This window comes from Talpa occidentalis, unplaced genomic scaffold, assembly GCF_014898055.3.
Source record: "Talpa occidentalis isolate TD23 unplaced genomic scaffold, MPIMG_talOcc4v2.1 talOcc4.10, whole genome shotgun sequence".
NCBI lineage: Eukaryota > Metazoa > Chordata > Mammalia > Eulipotyphla > Talpidae > Talpa > Talpa occidentalis.
In genome coordinates this window covers 97,435,052-97,456,347 of record NW_023600993.1, presented here as the reverse complement: position 1 = coordinate 97,456,347, position 21,296 = coordinate 97,435,052, and the positions used below count along the sequence as shown (strand labels likewise).

Here is a 21,296-nt window from a genome sequence, read left to right as displayed (position 1 = left end):
TTTCCAGGCATCACTGCTTCTGGGAGCTGAGTGGAGTTGATCACAAGAGCGTCTACTCTTGTAAATGGAGCCACAAATTATTCCAGGCTTGGGAGGAGAGCAATTCCACGTTAGAAACTGAAATTCTGGAAGTGCCAGAGGAAGGGGGATGTCCCTCTTTTCCAGCTGGCACAAGAGGGTTGGGGAGAGGAGTCAGCCTTAACCTCCTGTGCCTCTTGAAGAGGGTTTGGGAGTCATTTCAACTGAGGTCTTTGCCTGACCATGGAGCAATACTGAATACCCATGTGTTCCAGGGAGAAAGACATCTGCCTTTGTGGGACAGAATGGTGTCACTTTGTCTCCCAAACCAAATGCTGTCATTTTTTTCCTTAAAGTATCTAATGGAATAATGATGATGGCTACAATGACCCCCATTTAATAAGATGTTATAATGTCATAATCTCCCTTAATTATCCCTAGCACGGTCACCATTGGACATTTACTACGACTGTTGTTATTGATATGTTGAGAGTGTACTATGTGCTAGGAACTCTTTAAAGCACTGAACGTGATTTGTTCACTAATATAGCAGCACTGTAAGAGGATACTAATAGAGCTTTATTTTTTGAGATGAGACACAGTGAAGTGACATCATTTGCTCGCCAGCCCTCAGGGTGATGAAAGCCTAGAGCTGCCAAGATGCCCATGAAGAAGAAAATGATCAAGAGAGTATTAGGTGGAGATAAGGCGGCACAGAAGGGTGACTTCGGCAGGCTTGATCAGGTGGATACAGTCACACCCAAAGGCGGACTCTTCAGTTGTGTGAGTCAATCAAGTCTCTTTTTGTTTGTTTCAACTGCTTTGAGATTTCTAGCCATTGCCACCAATGTGGACTTTTCTGACGTTTCCACAAAGAGTTGTCTACTCCCTTGAGCGTGGCTTGGTTTGGTCTGCTGACATCAGCTTGGGCATCCCTCTCCTGCCCTCCAACGTGAAGTCTTAGGAGAGGGCCAGGTCTTCGACTTGTCTCCAAATCCCAGCAACTAGCACAGAGCCTGATGCCGTGCAGGGTTTGTTAAGTACTGTGGGGTAAGTGAATTTTCAGGTGTGGGAATGGATGCCTTGCAGCACTCCCACTGACTCCCTGTGGGGCGAAGCTCTGTGCTGGTGTCTGGTCACCTTGCCCGTCTCCACAGAGGCCACAAAGGCAAGCAGAACCAGGGTGACCCATCTTGACAGAATGCCCTGGGGTCCAGCCTTTTCTCATCCCTCTCTTCAGTGCTGGTGGGGTCTGAATCCGTCCACAGTCCCCTTCTGGATAAAGCTGCAGACCAGAAAACCACCTGGCTGCCTTCTAAGTTGGCTCCTCATGAACAGTGCCCCACCTACCACCCACGTCCTCTGTCATCTGGCCCTTCTGCGCGGTGTCACTCTGTGGGAGGGGGGGTGTGGGAGCTGACACCAAGCTGATGTGGCTCACGTTGCTGTCTAAATCCACGGTGTGCCTTGTCTACTTACAGATGAGATTCATGGGGGTGTGGCCAGCCAGCCCGCAGCCCTCACACTGCTGCTTCCACCCTGCACCCCCTCCAGCCTCTCCCAACGTTCTCCTGGTGCCCCCAGGTAGCCCAAAGGCCCCTTTCTGTCTCAGCCACCCCAAGCTAACATTTATTGAGTCATGACCACAGGCTCAACACATGAGGCTACCTATGTACCCTGAAACGTGCCACCTATTATAGCAGCCCAGTGTTTCCTACTATTTGAATTTCAAACAATCCTATGAGGAAGGTATCGATGAGCTCTCCCATCCCAAGAGGTTCAGACACAGGTTCAGAGAGTAAGCTCCCTGCCTACTCTTGGCAGAGTTGGGGTTTAAACCCAATTCCACTGTCCATGCTCCCTAGAGTCACGTACAACCTGCTAGCGGGAGGCAGAGGTAGGATACTAGAATTCAAGGATGGCAGTATTTAGCCATCTGGAGACTGAATGATGGTCACCAAAAAAAGCGGGTGTACCAGATGTGGGAACTGGGTGGAGAAAGCTTGCAGGTGGGAGCCAGGAGGCCAAACAGTGATTCATTTGGCTGATGGGGGTGGGAGGTGGGGTGTGCAGAAGGAGGCTATGGTGGTGGGAAGAGGCGAATTCAAAACAAATGACTTACTCTCATCCCCACCCCCAAGATTCCTGAGGGGACCCCCAGCTAGACGCTCTGGGCAGGGAAGGCATCCCTGTGGTTTTTCTGGCTGCCGAGCTGGCACCCTGAGTAAATTTCAGGGGATACGAGATCACAGTGCTGAGGACACAGTGTTCGAACTATTTGTGGCCACATGAATTAATGTCTTCCATGTGGAAAGATATTTCCATAATTCTCCGGAGATTCCTATTGGTGGGGAAGGTGAGTGCTGGATCAGCTTGGATGCCTTCTCCTCTGGACACTTACGCCAAGTCTGGCTACTCCAGCAGCCCGGAGATGAATGCTTAGTGGTCAGCGAAAAATCAGTCCAAACTGTAACCCCGGCAAAGAGCACAGTCAGCCACTTCAGAAATGGACCCAGGGGTCTGAGTTCCAGGTCTGAGTCCATGGCATGGATTTAAAAGGCTGCAAATAAACATAACAGCTTATTCATTAATGCTAAGTACTTTCTTGCCAGGCATGGTTTGATTCACATGATTTCATTTAATCCCCAATCTTATCAGAAGGGGAAGGGGTCATTGTTAGTCCCATTTTACAGAGAAGAAACACTGAGGCCCAGAGTGAAGCAAGATGTCAGGGGTTCTGAGCTGGTAAGTGGATTTGTGGGCAGAGAAAACACTGTGCTCTCAGCTACAGACAACAAGCCTACTTTTTAAAAAATACTTAACTTTTTAAGAATAGTTTCAAGTTCACAGCAAAACTGAGTGGGAGGTAGAGAGATTTCCCATACATGCTCTTCCATGCATACCAAGGCCTTTGCCAGCATCACATTCCCCACCAGAGTGAAAATCCATTATATTTTATGAACCTCCAATGATACATCCTTATAGCTATAGTGCCTGGCTCATTTGCCAGCCCAGCATGCACAGGCTGAGTTTGGACAAAGGTATCAAGACACCAATCCTCCATTCTAGTATGTTCCACTATAGTATCCTCCATTCTAGTATGTTCCACTATAGTATCCTCCATTCTAGTATGTTCCACTATAGTATCCTCCATTCTAGTATGTTCCACTATAGTATCCTCCATTCTAGTATGTTCCACTATAGTATCCTCTATTCTAGTATCTTCCACTATAGTATCCTCCATTGTAGTAGCACAGTGTTTTTATCACCCAGAGGCTCCCATGAGCTACACCTACTCATCCTTCCTTCCCCTCTAACCTGCTGACCTTTTCACTGTCTAGTTTAGCCTTTTCCAGAATGTCATATAGTTGAAATCACACAGTAAGTAGCCATAGTAGGTGGTTTCTTTTGCTTAGTAATATGCCTTTAAGTTTCTTCACTCCTTCTCATGACTTGCTAGTGCTTTTCTTTTTAGTGCTAAATGACATTCCACACTCTGGATGCAGCACAGTCTTTTGAGCCACTCACCTACCAAAGACAGTGTGGTTGCTTCCAGGTTTTGGCAATCACGAATAAAGCAGCTTATAAACATCCCTGGGCAGGTTTTGGTAAGGGCGTAAGTTTTCAGGTCCTCCGAGTAAATCCCAAGGTGTGCAACTGCTAGACTGTGTAATAAGAGCACACAGTACTTTGGTAAGATGTCATTAAACTGTCTCCCAAGTGGCAGCACCATTCTGTATCCCCACAAGGAACAGACAGGAGGTCCTGTGGATCATCATCCCCATCAGCCTTGGTGCTGTCCAGCCTATTTTAAATAGATTCAACCTGCATTTTAGTGCCAGCCTGGGGTAAACGTCACCTCCAGCCCAGGTCTTCAAATGCTGGTCTTCTAAGTTGGGGACTGTGAAGCCTTGGCTGAACACTCAGCTCCACAATTAACGACCCAGTGACCTTGGGCAAAGTCTCCCACCTCATCCTCCCTCGCCCTTTCATCGTGACTGTAGTCTCAAGGTCATTAAGGACAGTACGTAGGACCTGCCCAAGGACTTGAAGCTAGTGGTTCTCAACGAAGGGTGGCCACGTCTCCCTGAAGATACCCAGCAGTGTTGGCAAACTCTTTGCGTTGTTGTAACTGAGGAGGTGGGGAGGCTCCAGGCATCTGGTGGAGAGTCCAGGAGTGCTGCTGACCATCCTGTATGGTGCTCAGCCCCCCAGGACAGAATTATCTGGCCAAGATGTCAGCACAGAAATGGAGAACCCTGCAGACGGCGCTCCCTGTGGATGTTATTTCTCAGGGTGGTGAAGACGAGATGGGTTGATATTTATATCAGGCTCTTAGCACAGGGTAGAGGCTTTAAAATGATTAGCTCTCTACCACTCTGCCTCCCTCCCACCTGGTCCAAAATGAGAGGAGAAAAGAAGAAAAGTGTCCTGGGCGAATGTTTATTCATTTCTTTATTCATGCACATCTGAGCCCTTCTCTGCAGAATCTTTGAAATGTACAAGCTAGAAACCAAACCACAAGCCCCTTTTTGTCATCCTCTCTCTTCCTGTTTTCTCCTGCCTTTTTCTGCATCTCCCCTGTCCCCATCTCTCCCTGTCCTCAAACCTCACTAAAGTCTTACCCCAGCCAGGGGATAACAGAGCATCGTGAATGTGTGATTTGGGATCTCAAATGAAAAATCACCTGACAGTGACCTTCTCTGTGGAGCAGACATGTCATTCCCTCTGTGAACCTGTCCCCTCATTGCTTAGATGGGATTAATTAAATACAATCATTTAAAAGGCTCTTAGGACAGTATCCAATAAATGCCAGCTATTAACATCTTTTATTTTTAAAGGTTGTATTTTTTTTAAATCGGTGATCCTATCACACATGCACAGAGCTTATATAATAACACAGAATTGATACTTAAGAGAAATCTCACCTCCAACTCAAGTTCTCTAGGGGCAAAAACACTGTCAACATTTTTAGCTGATCGTTCTGGTAATGAACTCCAAATCGCCAAATAATATGCTGACACGGCTATTTCTTGATGTGTCAGTTTTAAGCTTGATTTTACACTCATTTCCCCTATCCTGTTTCATCCAAATCAGAAGCATATTTTCCTAGAATCACAGCACAGCCATGGAAAAGACTCGGACATTATCTAATCCTGATATTTCCAGACTTTCACATTCCACAAAACGGGTAATTTTATAAAGGACATTCATGCACCGCCAAATTGGGGGAAGGCAGAGTTTCAAAGGACAGTCCTTTAAAGAAACATCAATTTCATTTTTCAGATCAAACCCTCTCTCCTCCCTCTGCTTTGCTTTGGCCCATGGATCAGTGTTGGTGAATCTCTGCTCAAGCCCTGAATCCTAGCTCAGAGCAGGACCGTCCAGGCTTTGTTTGGATGCTTCTCGGGACAGGCCCCTCCCTACTGTGCCAAGCAGCTTCCACCCGGTGTTAAAAGTTCTGACTTGTGCCGGTTGCAACTGTCCCTGCAACCTTTCATCATATGATCCAGTTCACCCCTTAGAAAGCTACTCTTATTCTCCTGCCTCAACCCCTTCTCTAAAGATCACTCCACCCATATCACGTGTCCCTGCCAGCCTCCAGATGTGATACCCCTTCTCCAAACATCCCCGCTCCTTCAGCTGAGCTTCCATAGGACTCTCGGATCCTGCCCCTTCTGAGAGTTAGTTTTGTTCTCTCGCTCCCTTTTCACTTTAAGGGAAAATTTTAAGTGCGTTTTTATTATTATTACTCTTTGCACAACTTATTTGTGATGGCAGAGTACCACTGCAGGCCGCTCCCCACCCCCCAGCTCCCCGGGCCGTTCCAAACCCTCAGGAACAATGCTTCCCTTTTGCTATTTTCTCACAAGTTCTCTCCCTAAGATAGTCCACCCTTGCTAAAAGTAGCTGTTGGCAGCAGGGTCCGCATTTTGAATGGCCTGGGTGCCAGAACACAATGTGCTCTTGTTGGAGGGAAGAATTCGCTTGTAGTTCAGCACATAGGCGCTCCCAGGCCACACCATCTTCTAGAAGCCTCTCCACAAAGCAGTCCCTGAGAGCGCCCCCTCCCACCCCCAGTTTGCATGCTGACCCTGCAGAGGTGGAAGGGGAGACCCCAACATGGCTGGGTCCATCTTCCATCAACATGTGTAGCATCAACACACACTAAGCGTTCGGTGACTTCACATGGCCAGCCTGTGCCTCGGAACCAGCCCACGTCCCTGCCAGCTCCCCAGAGTCACAGACAAGGGGCTCTGGAGTCGGGGCCATCAGGGAGCAGCTTCACATTCTATCTCTGCCACTAACTGGCTGCCTGAGATTTTAAGTCTTGTCAAGCCTCAGTCTTCCAAGCTACAAAATGGGGCAACAGGACCACGGAGGGCTCGGGCGAGGCTAGAGGGAGAAGAGGCACTTGTCACAGCGCCGGGCACCTGGCAGTGCTTCAGGAAGTGTAGCTGCTGTTCCTAGCCTCCTCCCTGGCGGCATATGAAGAAATAGAAGCTCGCAAAGTAAAGAGCAGCCAGAATTGTATCCGAATGACCACACTCAGGTCCACAGTGGCTTTCACAGGGTTTCCGGTTCTCATTTCCCTCTCCTTCCGGCTCAGGTCCCTGAGCTGCCCGAACAGAGTGATGAAGTTGATAAAAGCAGTGTCTGGGCTAGACGGCCCGGGTTCAAATCCCACCCCCTCCACAGATGAGCTGTGCAACCTCAGGCAACACATTTCACCTTCGCATCTCAATCTGAGTCTCTTCATCTGTAAAATGAGGATAGAGTCATCCCCCCTTATCTGGAGGGGGGGCACATTTCAAGAGTCCCCAGTGGATGCCGGAAATCATGGATAGTACAAAATCCTATATTTTCCCTAGCCCTGCATAGCTATGAGAAAGCTTCATTTATTAATCAGGCACAGTGAGAGATGAGCAACAAGAACTAATGTTAAGATAGAACAATGCTAACACTATTCAATAATAAAAGTGATGTGAATAGGGTCCCTCTCTCAAAAATACCTTGTTGTACCCGACTCACTCTTCTTCCTGTGATGATGTAATGATGATGCGATGCCCCGGTGATGCGATGCAGAAAGGTGAGTGGTGAGGGCACGTGGCGTGAGTTAGGCTGTACATCCAGGTCAACACGCTGGACAAAGGGGTGACTCCCACCCTGGGTGGGACGGAGCTAGCCTGCCTGATTTTTCATCACCCTACTCAGAGCACCATGCAATTTAAAACATACTATTTGTTTATTTCTGGAAATTTCCATTTAGTATTTTCAGACCGTGGTTAAACCCAGTCACTGAAGCTTCAGAAAGTGAAACTGTGGTGAGCAAGGGACAACTGTAATTACCTATTTCATAGACAGTCAGGGGCGAGTAAATGTAGGTAAATGGCCTGGAACACACTCTGCAGCATGGTAAGTGTGGTGTGAGTATATTCTGTGAATATTACTTGTAATAATTGTGAGTGTTCTATTTATTGAAAGTCTAGTGTAAAGCTTACTGCATTACCTCATATGATCTTCACAAACCCTCAGAGAGGTGTTATTCACACCCCTATTTAGGATTAAAGTGGGAATCGACTTGCCCAAAGTCACACAATTAATGAGACATGGGCATGTGGCGAATTCAGCTCTGCAGAGAGAGCCCTAACCACTGTGCCCCACAAGCCAGCACCCTGCAGTGGAAAGCCCCAGGTGGGCTCAGAGTCACCTGTTCTCCCCCAAGGTCCCCTGCTCAACAGCATCTGGATTACTTCCCTGCCTGTGGAAGGGGGCTTCGGCAGACTCCAGCCTGAGTACATAGCTCCAGCTTTGCTCCCACACTTAATTGAATTCCAAACCTTCCTGTGTATTGGCAACCTGACTTAGGGCAGACAGGCTGGGCAAAAGTCTACCTCCCCCAGGCACTTCTTGGCTACTATAAAGGAAAAAGATTGCAGTTAAGGGGTGGTCCATTCCCTTGGCCAAGACACTGCGGGGGGGTCCCCTGCCCTGCTAACCATCCCCTGTGGTTATAAGATGACCTGAACTTATTTATCAGCCTTAGGTACCCCAAGGCAATGCTCTGTCCCAGAATAACAACTCAGGACATGCACAACACTTAGAATAGCAACACGAAGACCTCTCTCCCTCACCCGGGTCATGTACTCATTTTTCATTTAATTTAAAAAATAGGCTTTACAGCCACATGATTCAAAACTTAAAATGACAAAGGAATACAGTGGAAAGGTTTCTTTCTTATCTCTCTGTCAATTGATAATCATGTTCACTAATTTCCCCTGTATCCTTTCAACATTTCCTTAGGTAACAGGAAGCAAGTAAGAATGTTTACTCTGATTTACTCAACTCCTGTTTTTGTTTAAAAACAAAAGCAGTATGCTATATTATTCTTTTGTAATATTTTTCTGGATTATTTTTTATTAATCCAGATGTGGATCAGATTAGAGTCTCACGGTTGTGTTCTGTGGCATGGATAAACCACATCTACACCACCAGTTCTCTCTCTGAGCACCTGCACAATTCCCAAGCCATGCTGTTATAAACCATGCTGCACAACTTATAGATGCTTCTGTGCACGTGTACAATTGCACCAAATTCCTAAAGGTGGGACCGCTGGGTTAAAAGGTAGAAAATACCCTTTTCATTTGGACAACCCCCAATACACTGCTTTGCTCCCCAAAAGGCCCATACAGATGCTTCTGCCAGAAGCAGATGAGAGTGTTTGTTTCCCCACAGCCTCATCAGCAGAGCTTGTTAGCCAAGTTTGGGGTTTTTGTCAATCGAGGAGGTATAGTTTGAACTGTCTCTTAATTTTAAGGGAGACCGAACATCTTTTCACATAGTTAAAAGTCATTTACATTCCTTTTTCTGTGAATTGCTTGTTCCTGTCTTTCACTCCTTTCTTAAACAGATCTTTGTTACTGTTTTCTTGTCAATCTCCTTACAGTTTCAGCTGCTCAGGCCTTAGTCCTTCCCAAACTCAGCTCCAGTCATGTGCCCCCATGCCCTACCACCCCCACTGCTGCGCTACTGTCATTTCCCCAATCTTTTCTTGGATCTGACTCATTTTTTAAACCGTAAAAATAAACGGTTTTAAAAGTTATTAAAAAAAAGACATGTCACTGCCAGAAGAGAAAAGCTAAGTAAAAGAATAAAGAACACAAGACGTTCAGCCTCTCCCGAGCCTGTTGCCTGCCCCGCGGTTATCTCGTGGTGAATGAGGACCTGCACGTGTTTGATGTTAAAAGCAGCTAGCGACACCAGCGAGAATGGCACTTATTAAAAAAACGAGCAACAACAAATGTTGGCGAGGATGTGGAGAAAAAGGAACTCTCCTGCACTGTTGGTGGGAGTGCAAACTGGTCCAACTGCTATGGAGAGCTGTGTGGAGCTTCCTCAACCTACTAAACATAGAGCTTCCGTAGGATCCAGCAATTCCACTACTAGGTATTTACCCGAAGGACACAGAAACATTAATTCAAAAGGGCACCTGCACCCCTATGTTTATAGCAACACTATTTACAATAGCTAAGCTGTGGAAACAACCCAAATGCCCAAAAAAAAGATGACTGGATAAAGAAGATGTGGTACATATACACAATGGAATATTACTCAGCAATCAAAAAAGATAGACTCATGCAATTTGCAGAAACATGGATGGAGCTGGAAGGGATCATGCTCAGCGAAGTAAGCCAGAAAGAAAAAGAAAAATATTGGATGATCTCACTCATAGCAGGAATTTAGAAAACCTAAATAAGGGACCAGTCACTCACTCACTGTGGGTCTTGGGATACCCTCACCTGCCCCAGCTTCCGTTTCACCTTCTGGGAAACCGGCATGTTCACAGGGGCTGGTGCAGGGGTCTCCGAGGAGTCGGTGACATCACGTACCCATGTCACTAGTACATGATGTCATTCATGGGACTCAACAACCACCTATTGCTATTAGTGTCATATGTATCTTTTGCTGATAGTAATTTTTAAACTTTATATGTCAATAATTTCAAACTTACTAGTACAAAGAATATTTGTTTCTCTTTTATGCAGATACATCTGCATCTGCCCCATCTGATCTGTCAATGCCCCCTCTCCATGCTCCCACCCCACCCATATACACGCATGCACACACATTTATCTATATTTTTCTGAACCATTGAAAACTAAGTTGCCTACATCATGGCTATTTGCCCTTGAATACTTCCATGTGTATTTCCTAGGAATAAGGACAGTCTCTGAGGCACTCACAGCACTCACAACATCCATCCACTTAACACCAAGCAGCATCAGAATGAAACTGCTCTGTACATTCCAACCTGTCAAAGGACTTACAGCACTTGGCCCACCTCTGTAAGATCCATCTAGAATCAGACTCTGCAGGTAGCTGTCAAATTTCTTCAGGCTCATTTAATCTAGAACACTTCCTCAGGCTTGCTTTGTCTTTACAAGAATGGCATTTTTGAAAAATAACGTGCTTTTTAGGAAATAGGATGTTCTGCCATTTCTTTGTGATTGGATTCGGGCTAAGCTTTCTGGGCCAGAAGCACACACGGGAAGCAATGTGGCTGAATAACCACCTATGGAGAGACCCTTTAAGAGCATGCAAATATCCTAGTCCTCACCCAAAGCCCCTCCCCCAGACTTAGTACCCGTGGAAGCTTCTTAGCAGAACCAGTCAAGATGGAATTATAACCCAGCTCTCCCTCCACACTTCCAGTGGTCCCTTGTCAGTCTACAAAAATAATCTCCCTTATTTATTTATTATTGGTATAACTCATGGTGTAATTCATAATTTTTCAATAGGTTGCAATTCACTATTTGACATTCGAATTGTCCCAGAGGAAAGCCAGTTATTGTTACATTTCAAAAAACTCGCTGTTTATTTGAATATAAAATAACCCATGCCCCTAGTAAAAGTTTTCAGAATGACTAGTAGAGTAGATAAAGTAAAAACTAAGTCTTGCTCTGTCCGCATGCTTCTTCCCACCATTTCCTCTTTCATCTTCCAGAAATTTTAGAGGCAGCTAAGGTCACTATTAGAATCACCCTTATTATGAACTCTATGACCCTATTAAGTTCAGACTATTCCTCAAATCCCTTTGCACTCCCCTCCCCTGGGGTATGAAAAACTGTTTTTCCCATAATGAAAGTCAGTGAAGATACTCCCTTCTGTGCCTCAGAACCTTCATGAACAAAATCAGGTCATGTTGTCTCCTAGAAATCAGTCCAGTTGTGATGGAAAGACTTTCAAGAGGGGTTATATTATAAATGAAAGGCAGTTTCATCATGATTAGAGAAAGCAGGGCAACTCAGCAAATGCAAAACCAACTGTGTTTGTCTAGAGCAAGTAGAAGAAAAGTCCATTCAAATTTTCTTAAGTATATGAAAAATAACCAAAGAACCCAGGAGATCTCGCTTCAGGAACAGCTGGATCCAGATGCTCAAGTGATGGCATCAGGAATCTTTTGCCTCCATAGCTTGCCTCTATTTTCCTTCTAGCTTCCCTCATTCTCAGCAGGCTTCTGCCAGGCCAGAAGGCCATATTCTATTAGGCGAGCTTGCCCAGCAAAGAAGGGACCTTTCCCCAACAATTCTAGCACAGTTCCCTTAAGTGGGTCCTACTCAACTTGAGTCCCATGCCTGACCCAATCCCTGGGGGCAGCGGGATGGAATGCTGAGATTGCCTACACTGAGAACTGGGGAGTAAGGTCTACACCTTACTTACTCACAGGTATATACCTGGGGCTGGGGAGTAAGGTAATGACCTGAAAGCTCAGTGGAACCTGAAAGGAAAGAAAGGAAAACTAGACAGTGAGACTGATGCTCAGTGTCACCTACTTCAGAGGACTTAAGATGGAAATGAGAGGAAGTCAGTCCAGGACATCCTTTGTAAACCAGGAAGAGGTGTGTGGCATGAGCGGTCATTCCCCAGCCCTCACCACAGGGCCTGGGACCCAGGCCTAGGTGAGCAACAGGGCTTGTCTTGTCTCACCCACTGGGCTGTAAACTCTTTGAGGGGTGGGCTGCCCCATACCTCCACAGCAATTATCACAACTCCCCCCTCTCCCCATAGGAGGCTCCCCAATTAGAAGTCAGTCACAGTTGGGCCACAGTTTCATGTTCTGGCAGCGTGTGGAGAGGTAGCACCTGGCAGCCTCCAATCTTGGAGGTCGGGATGGGGTCACAGTGGCCAGACTTTCACAGGTGGAATCTTGCTCAGCAGGTAGTTATCATGAACCATTGGATGATAGGGGTGTGGACTGGTCTAATAAATAAACAGGAAGTTCACATTGTGCTGAAATTAAAACTGTTGAGCAGAGCCCAGGAAGAGATGCTGTGTCAACTGCACGCAGGCAGGGCAGCGCCTGTTTCTACCCCAGGGTTGGGAGGAGGGGGACTCATGGGGATAGGAATGTGTGTCTCCCTGGACAACCTTGAGGGCAGGCTCTGGCCACCTGGACAAGTGTGAGCACAAGTCCTTCAGACACTGCCCTGGTTTCTGTCACATGTGCTGAAGTGAGGGAGACATCTTCACCCTTGAGGAGAAAATGCTGAAGTGGATCTGAGGAAAGTTGGCGTGGAGGCCAGAGATTTTGCTGTCTGATAACATCTCAAGAGGAGACTGCAATTGTGTGAGGATTCTTTGACTCCTAGATTCCACCATCTTGAAAGCCTCTAAGACAAGAAAAAGCTGGGAGAACCAACACAAGGTGGGGGGGCGGGCGCCATTTTGAATTTGTTAAATAAACTGTTTAAAAACAACAAATGAGAAGTTTCCCTGTCATACAAAGCAAACCTGTTAATACCCTCAACATGGAAAGGAAATAAAAGCAACAGATCATTCTTTAAACAGACCCAGTCTAGCTCTAAGAAACTCACTGTCATCATTTTGTGACAGGCCAGCTGTCATGGTCTGAGCTGAGTTCCCCATGATGGTGTTCTGCAAAAATTCATGTGTTGGGCCCCCTTGGAGTCACATGTTTGAATCTTGGCTTTGCCGTAGCCTCACTGCTGTCCTAGGACTCACTAACTCCTCTGACACTCAGTTTCATCATCTTCAGCATTCCGTCATTCATTCTCGAGTAGCTACTGTGTGCGCCTGACACGCTGCTGAAGGCTGGGAATAAGCAGTGACATGAGAGCACGGCGGGTTTAAAGGAGGGAGACAGAATTAGATAAAAGATGACACAATTAAGTATTCAGTATTCAGTGTCAAGTTGAAGTGTTCTGAGGAAGTACAAGATGTCAGGAGGGTTTGTAAACTCAGGGGGCTTATCACTTGACTCCCTCCCCACCCCAGGATGGTGGATTAAATGAAACCAACCATTTATGGTGACGTCACACCCTCCAACCCTCTGTAACCTTGACATATTCTTTTTCAAATGGGTTCTTCTCCCCCTTAAATAAATCGAGCCTCATTCTAAGAAATATTACTCATTGACATACTATCTCCATCTATTTTTTCCTAATACACAATAAAATTAACATGTCAGTATAAAAGAAAGTTCCAAAACTCACGTTGGAAAGCAAAGAGATCGGTTTTACAGGACAGCCTGGCACATACATAGCAGGCATTCTGAAAATGTTAGTCCCTTTTCTCCTGGTCAATAATCATGGAAAGAAAATGATCATCATTTTTAAAATCTGGAATCCCCAAGTTTTATCTCAATGAACGTTCTCAGTATGTCCCACAAGGAAAGAACATCAATCTTAACCCAACCTTAACCCAGCTAGCTCATGGGTAGACCATTAGAGGAGAGAGTTAAGACCACTTGGCCTCACACCCTGGCTTCTATTTACAGCAAAGTCCAGAAGCACCAGTCCCAGAGCCAGGGAAAAAAACACTTTGGTCCAGTTCTATTCAGGGGAAATCCCATAAATCAAGAACACATCACACAGGCACCCAGCACACACACACATTCTTTTTTGAGCAATTAAAGATTATTTAAGCTTTTTCAAACTTCTTAATTTGATTTAATAGCATTTCAAATTTCAGAGAAATGGGGCAGATGTAGGTCAAAGAAGTTAAATTCTGCCTAAAAAAATAAGTGGAAACTAGGGCTGTGGCAGGCAGGGGTCACACACTTAATGTTGGCAGAGAAAGGGAGTTAGCATCAGCGAGGGAAGCGGGCTGGCTATTTTCAACGTTGATGTATTCTGTTTGCCTATTAAATTCATAAGAGCATTCTTCCCTGTCACAAAGAAATAATGTTTTGTACCATTAGTTTTTAAACAAGGAGACATTTCAATTGATATTTTGCTTCCTTGTTTTTGACAGAGACAGACATTCAAGAAATAACATACTTTCCTCTTAACTCCACTATAAGAAAACCAGGAAGCTCTTTGATGGCAACTGACATTCAGCCCCAGTGTCTAGGGAGACTAAAGGGAGGGGTGGGGACTGTGGCAAACTGAAGACGTGCTCTGGCTAAAGGGAGTGGCTGTTACTGAGATCCTCAATTGTCACCAGGCAGGAATGCAGACCTCATTTGGCAGATCTCCCAATGGGCTAAGAGAAGCCAGAAATCTGGGTTTTTATATGGAATCTCCTGATTTTTAAATGCTGGCAACTGATTCAAATGAAAACACTCTGGAGCCAAAGAAAGCACGTCTGTGGGGTAGAGGTGGCCACAGGCTGCCCGTTTGTGACCTCTGATGAAGGAGGAGGAAAACAGGCCTGGAATCCAGAGATCTGGGTCTGGCTGAGGCTCAGAGATCAACTCGGCGTGTGGTGCTCCTCCCTGGCTGCTCTGAACCTCAGTTTCCCCATCTGTACACGGTAAGGGCTGGCCTAGATAATGCCCACACTGCCGTCTCGGCCTCTCGCAAATACAGAGTGGAAAGAGTGGCCTATCTAGGCCATGAAAGTGGGGCATAATTTGACACCCTTTCAAAAACTGGTAATTCAACGAGAAATGTTTCTCTTCCCCGGCTGAGGTTTTGGAAGCAGTGGGCGTGTTTTTAAAAAAACACAACACACCAAGTCAGGAATTTCATCAGGAAAAACGTGGCAGCCCTGAATGGGCTCACATCTGGGGATTTGCTTGTTGAGAGAACATGCCGTTCTGCCTGCGACGGACGACAACTTGAGGCAGGAGACTCGAGGGGCTGAGGTCTGTCCTCTGGGAGCCAGGAGAGCAGTGATGGCTGAGGCCTTGCCCTCTGCTGAGCACAGCAGAAACCAGCCTCCATCTCTAGACCCAGAACAAAAGAAAAAAGTCCAGACCACAAAACTCTCAGGCACGACATGCTTCGCCGCCCCTTGTCCCCACCCCAGCTTCGAAGGTGAGTCAGCCTCGGTCTAAAAATAAACCCAACTTTCTCATTCCCTCTCTCCAACAATTATTATCTTGAGACCTTTCATTTGCCACGTGGCCTCTGGGCCAAACTCAGCCCTAAGCGCCTTATTCGCCTTATCTCACTTAATCCGAGAGGACCTCTCAGTCCGCTCACTGCAGGGATGGAAACGCTGAGGCCACGCAGGTAAATTATCGAGTGGCACAGTCTGCATCTAAACCCATGTCTGCACCAAACCAAGCCCTAAGCTCCTGATGGCTAGATTTTTTTAAGTACCAAAATCTCTACAGTTTGCTAATTTTCACAGCACCATTGTGCTTCTCAAAAATAATTTCTTGGGCCTCCCCAGTGGCGCAGCGGTTGAGCGCTGGGTTGCGAAGCTGCCCGCGGCCTCTGCAGCGCCAGTTCAATCCCCGGCAGCTCCCGGGGCCACTGGAGGAGGGTCCCGCATGGCGCGCAGACCTCTCCTGCCGCCCGCTGCTCCCCTCAGCAGTGTACTTCAGTCCTCTGCCTGCTCTGCTCCCCGCTCTGGCTCTGGTGAATTCTCTCACCCTCCCGCGCTTCTGACTGTACCCAGTGCTTGTATAAATAAATAAATAAATAAATAAATAAATAAATAAATAAATAAATAAATGAAATAAATCTTGAAAAAAAAATTTCTTGTTTCTATTTAATCAAAACTTTTCTTTTCATATGCTTGTTGAGATCCATGGTTACAATTAGCACAACGTTTTGTATGAAAGAATGCATGAGGCCCAAGAAGCAGGACAGTTCTACACTTTACAAAAAAAACAAAACAAAAACCAAAAAACACAAATGTGGACTCATGTGACAAAAAGATGGTCAAATGATAAACATGTGGATGGCTCATAGGCTGATAGTTATTCAAATTCCCCACCCACAGCCACGTGGTCTAGTTAGTCGAAATGGTAATGCAACTATAAAGTGATTTGTATTTTAATAGGAAGGACTTATCGTAAGGTGATTTGATCATAGAGTGGACAGAGAATAAAGGGGGGTGTACTGTAGTGAGAATTCAACCCCCCACCCCACCACCACTACCCACTGGGCCATGTCACTCTGGCTGAGACCATTTGTTAGCAGGGCCCCCTGCTCTGTCTTTGCAGTCTTTGCCCAAGGCAGGTCCTGTCCCTCCACTGTAGGTGACTCCAACCTCACTCAGAAAAAAAAACCCAAATCAGAGCACTGTCTGAAAGACTGCACAGCATCTGCCTCTGGCTCCTACTCTGAACATATCTCCTGCCCTCACTTTGCTCCATGGACCATGGACCCCTGACTATTCCTGAGTACAGCAGACACAATTCCATGCTAGACTTTTTGGGTCTGCAGCTTGTTTACAGCCATGTGATGTGCCCCTGCCTTTCCAAATCAGCCACAAAACACGATTGTTCAATTTGCATGAATGTTGTGAGCTGGTTGTTAAACCACTGGTATCCTGAAATCTGCCACGATGGGAGTATTTACACCCTGAAGGCAGCACATCATGACAAATCAGGGTCTTTTCTTCCCAGAGAGACACATTATCAGCACAGGCTGCAGGGACCATTGTACTTAAATCAGAATTAATTTGAAAAGCACTACACTTCGGGCTCTCTGCTCTACAACCAGCCTTGCTGGCTGCCCTAGCTCCAGAGTAAAACCTGTAAAAAACTGTTTGCAAACATCCTGAAAGTAACACAGACTGTGGTCTCAGCTACACTGAGGAATTCTCCAAAGGCTCTTTACAATGGCTCAACTTCTCATCCAAAGCTGAGTTTCTCCTACAACATCTTAGGCAGTCATAAACAACTCCAGTGGCTGGCAAGTCCACCTATGATTAAACCCAAATCAGCCAACTCACAAGCTCCACTGCCAACGCTGTGCCCACCACCACGCAGCTCGGGCAAGAGCAGCTTTTCTCACTTACGGTAACTTTTTACCAAACCGGTGGTGGGGGATGGAACTTCTATGGGCAAGTCGATGCCATCCCATGATGCACAGGACAACTTCCACAGCCAAGAACTGTCCCACACCAATGTTAATAGTACCACGATGGAGAAACACTGACTTCCGCTGAGACACACACTTTCTCTCACTTTTCTTAATTTGAGGGACCAACTTGGCTGATACTTCATTTTCACACTTTGATGAAGAGACAGATCTAGGAGAGATTTCCTTTTCCTCTCAAACCTACTGTAGAATAGCCAACGATACCATCCGGGATAAGGGGCTACTAAGCCCAAACCTCAGTGTTAAGGAGGCAGTAAGAAGAGGTGAGAACTGGGGTGAACTGAACTCACCCTCTAAAAGGGACAGTCATTTCCCAGCCTCAGTCAATTGAAGTCATGTGGAAATGTGGGTATACACTGTGGAGAGATCTCATTTTTAAATAGAAGTGGAAATCCATATTTTTTGGTATAAAATGTCCAGATTTTCAAATGTTGGTTTCATTTTCTATTTTAAATCTTCTGCAGATCAACAAAACACATCTTGGCCACAACTTGTGCATTACCTCAGATGTTACTGCAGCACTACCAGACAGAAGCCCAGTGGGGACAGCAATGGCAGGCAAAGAAAGCTCAGGGGAACTGAGGAAACAGGCTGGTCACCAGAGGCCCAGGAACGTAAGGGTAGCAGAGCCACAGTCACGTCTGCCACCCCGAGGGGTACTGAGCCATTTTCAGCTTTTCTTCAGAACTCTAGAGCATGTCCCATGCGTAGTTGAGTTCCAGATATCGAGGGCTAATTTGAGATAAGACATTAATAAAGAGATGACCCTCCCCTAGCCACCCTTGCTTGAAATAAAAAAAAAAATCCTATGGGAAAGAGGATGTGGGGGCAGATAGGAGCAGGGATTAAAAGTTCCACTCTTACAGGAAGGTTTGAAAAGAAAAGGACATGATACACAGCTTGGAGCCCAAGGCCCTGAAAAAGTACCGATTTCACAAACAGCATTGTACGTAGTCCAGTAGAAGAGGGCTGGAGGAGACATAGCGAGAGGTGCATTATGATGCAGTTTGGGGTCCACAAGGAATCACTTCACTTCCCACCCCTTCCAACAGATGTTGCTGGCTTCATTTTGGGAATCTACCTTCCTGGTACTCCATCCCTAGGCTCCAGAGGTGGTACATGACCAGGTACAGAACCCTCCTGAGTAAGAAGAATTAAGAGATGGGCACATCATCCACACTGAGCCCTTGAACCATCCTAACCTGAAACCAGATTCCCCAGAACTTTTCATTTCCCTGAGTCAATAAATTCCCTTTTTACTCAAACCAACTCAGAATTAAGCATGCTGTCACTTACCTCCAGAACAATCTCAACAGCTATGTGGTCCCTTGGCTGGGTTTTTGCTTAACTCCAGCTTTGGGGTCAAGAGGGCACACTCTGAATTCAGTATTGTCAGCAGGGCAGTCAGGTCTTTCAAGCTCTGAGAACTTTCTTCACCCTCGAACCCCCACTGCCACTGCCTAGTTACTCAACTCTCCAATCTCCTGGTGTGGAATCCTTCAAGCCCCCCCCTTTTCCCCACCCATGTCTGTAGCCATTGGAAACATCACCCCAGTCTTTGCTATGTGAACAACACGAGTTCTTTGCCATTCTAAACAGTGGCTGACAACCATTTATGAAACCTGCAAACATTTCACCACTCCTAAATCAAGCCCAGATGACAAAATAATAATCATCATGAAAACTAATGAAAACCTGAAGGAGGATGAATTTGGACCATGTTGCATTACCCATGATGAGGGGTGATCAGGGGAAAAAAGTCCTGAGAAAGACATAAAAATGAAGCAAACTGATTGCTCCTTGGAAGAAGTCTCAGCCCCCACCCCCATGAGATTCAAGTCCTACTTTTTCCTGGAAACCATTTTTAGCATCTCTTGGCATCCAACTGGTGAGGCATTGGTAAAAAGAAAAGAGAGAGAAAAAAACTTAATGCTTTTTCACTGAAATGAGATTCCCAGGGTCTGTGGTGACGTTTGGGAGAATATTCACAAACCAGGAGCATTTTGTGCATTTTGGTGGTTCCTCGTGGTGCTTTAAACATTAGGACATGTCTCGTAAAAATACAGGTTTCAGTGTCTTTTGGAAAACAAGAGCACCTGGCAACACAGAGCCCTTATTCCTCCTGGTTAATTGCTCCGCCCCCCTCACTAAGTGACCTGTCTGGCACTTTGGGGACCTGAGTTTGTAATCACTGACTGCAGATTTAGGGTCTGTGCAGCTTTTTAGAAACCATGTAAAAAATTATAATGATTTTGACTTTAGACTTGTCTGATGGACACAGAACAGCTGCTGGACTCTGAGCAGGGCCCAGGGGATCTGGCCCCTCCTCTGTAACTTTACCTCCCCACCACCTCTTCAACCCCTTGTTCTCTCGCCCCAGCCACACTGGCCTCCTGTCTGCTCTCGGGGCTTTTAAGCTGGTCTTCCTTTTTCTCTAGAATGTTCTTTCCCAGATACTGGTCCGGTTCCCTTTTTCCTTCAGCCCAGTACTCAGAGCCCCAGCCCCCAGCACTTTCTATCTACCTTCTCTTGATTTCCCCCACAGCCTCGTCACCATCTGACTTCTGTGTTCTGTGCACTTTAAGTATTGGGGGGCCTCTTCGGGAGCTTTTCCTTTGCTTCGTTGCTGCTCCTGAGCGAGCAGAATCTGCTTGGTTTTGCTCTCTGCTGTATTCCCCATGTCTGGAGGAGTGCCTGGTGCTCAGCACATCATTCTGAATGAATGAATGAATGAATGAATGAATGAGCGAACAAACAAGTTTGGTTCTTCATAATGAAGAGGAAATGAAGATGAGGGTGATGTGGAGAAGGAAAATGAAAGGAGGCAAATCCAGAAAGTCTGCTCACCGATTCCCTGAATAACCGGGACACGCTTGTGTCCTCAGTGGAAGAAAGGACTGGAGGAGAAAAATGAAAGCTCTGAAACTAGAGCTCACAGCGGCTTGACATTTGCGCAACAAGCCCTCAGAGTTTTTATAAGTCTCTTCTCTGCCTCTGATTCAGGCCCCCTTCTCAGGACAGGGCGGGGGGCTCTGCTTAGCCACAGGGTGGCCACATGACTGTGGGCAAGCCCCTCCACTGGGCGCCTCTGTCCTCGTCGGCAGATTCTAGTCCCAGGCCAGTGGCTCTGACGTCCAGGCTGCCTGTGGAGGACTTGTCCTGGCAACTTCTCACTGGACCAGGAAAGCCAGTCTCTCTTAAGTCATCTGGAAAAATCTGAGCTGTTTTCCAGCTTGAGGCTCACTCCCAGGCAATTTTTGCTTCTCTTCCACTGCTCCAAACGTTGCCAAACTGCATCTGTGCCCCTCAGGGAGCTAGAATTTCTCCTCGACAGGTAATAAATGGCACTGGATTATCATCTGCTGGGTATCAGGTGCCCTTCTATGCAGGTCATGGCTGTTAACTCTTATGATGTGAATTCATGGCTTAAGTGAGGGAACTGAGACTGGAGAAGTTCAGCAAAGCCAAGGTCACAAGCATAGTTAGTAGTAGAGGCTGGACTGAATCCCAGCAGACCAGCCCTGACCCTGGATTGTGCGGCACCTGCGCTGGCAAAATACACAAATACATTCCCGTAAAAAATTGAAAAATGATCGCCAAGATGAATGGCCCCTGTGTTTCTCTCTCATGCCTGTCCTTCATTAATGAAGTGTCCAGTTAAGTGAGGTCAAACAGAAAGTAGGTTTAATTCTTTCTATAGTGGTTCAAGAGGCAGAGAGTTCAGAGGTTATGAACACAACTTCTAGAATCATATCCCTGCACAGAACACACAAAGCCTGACTCTACCCCATACTTGCTGTGTGACCTTGAACAAGTCACTTAACCTCTCTGTGCCTTGCCTTCCCCATCTAAACTGGGGATATTACAGCATTTCCTTCACTGAATTGTCAATTCAGTTGATGCTTATACTCATTTGGAACAAATTCTGGCATCAAGGAAGCATTCAGAGTTCATCTTTTATTAATATTATATTCA

The 21,296-nt window shown here is 46.2% G+C and overlaps 1 protein-coding gene across 2 annotated transcripts in view; it reads right to left on the bottom strand.

Moving 5' to 3' along the window:
• EYA2 (EYA transcriptional coactivator and phosphatase 2) overlaps nucleotides 1–21,296 on the bottom strand; it is a 267,711-nt gene that overhangs the window by 234,937 nt on the left and 11,478 nt on the right. Inside the window, exon 1 of one of the 2 annotated variants that reach the window (XM_054698088.1) lies at nucleotides 3,551–3,555. The exons of the other annotated variant lie outside the window; for it this stretch is intronic. The gene's annotated coding sequence lies outside the window, so the exon portion shown is untranslated. Of the gene's footprint in view, nucleotides 1–3,550; nucleotides 3,556–21,296 lie in introns of those variants that run through there. 2 annotated transcript variants of the gene reach the window in all.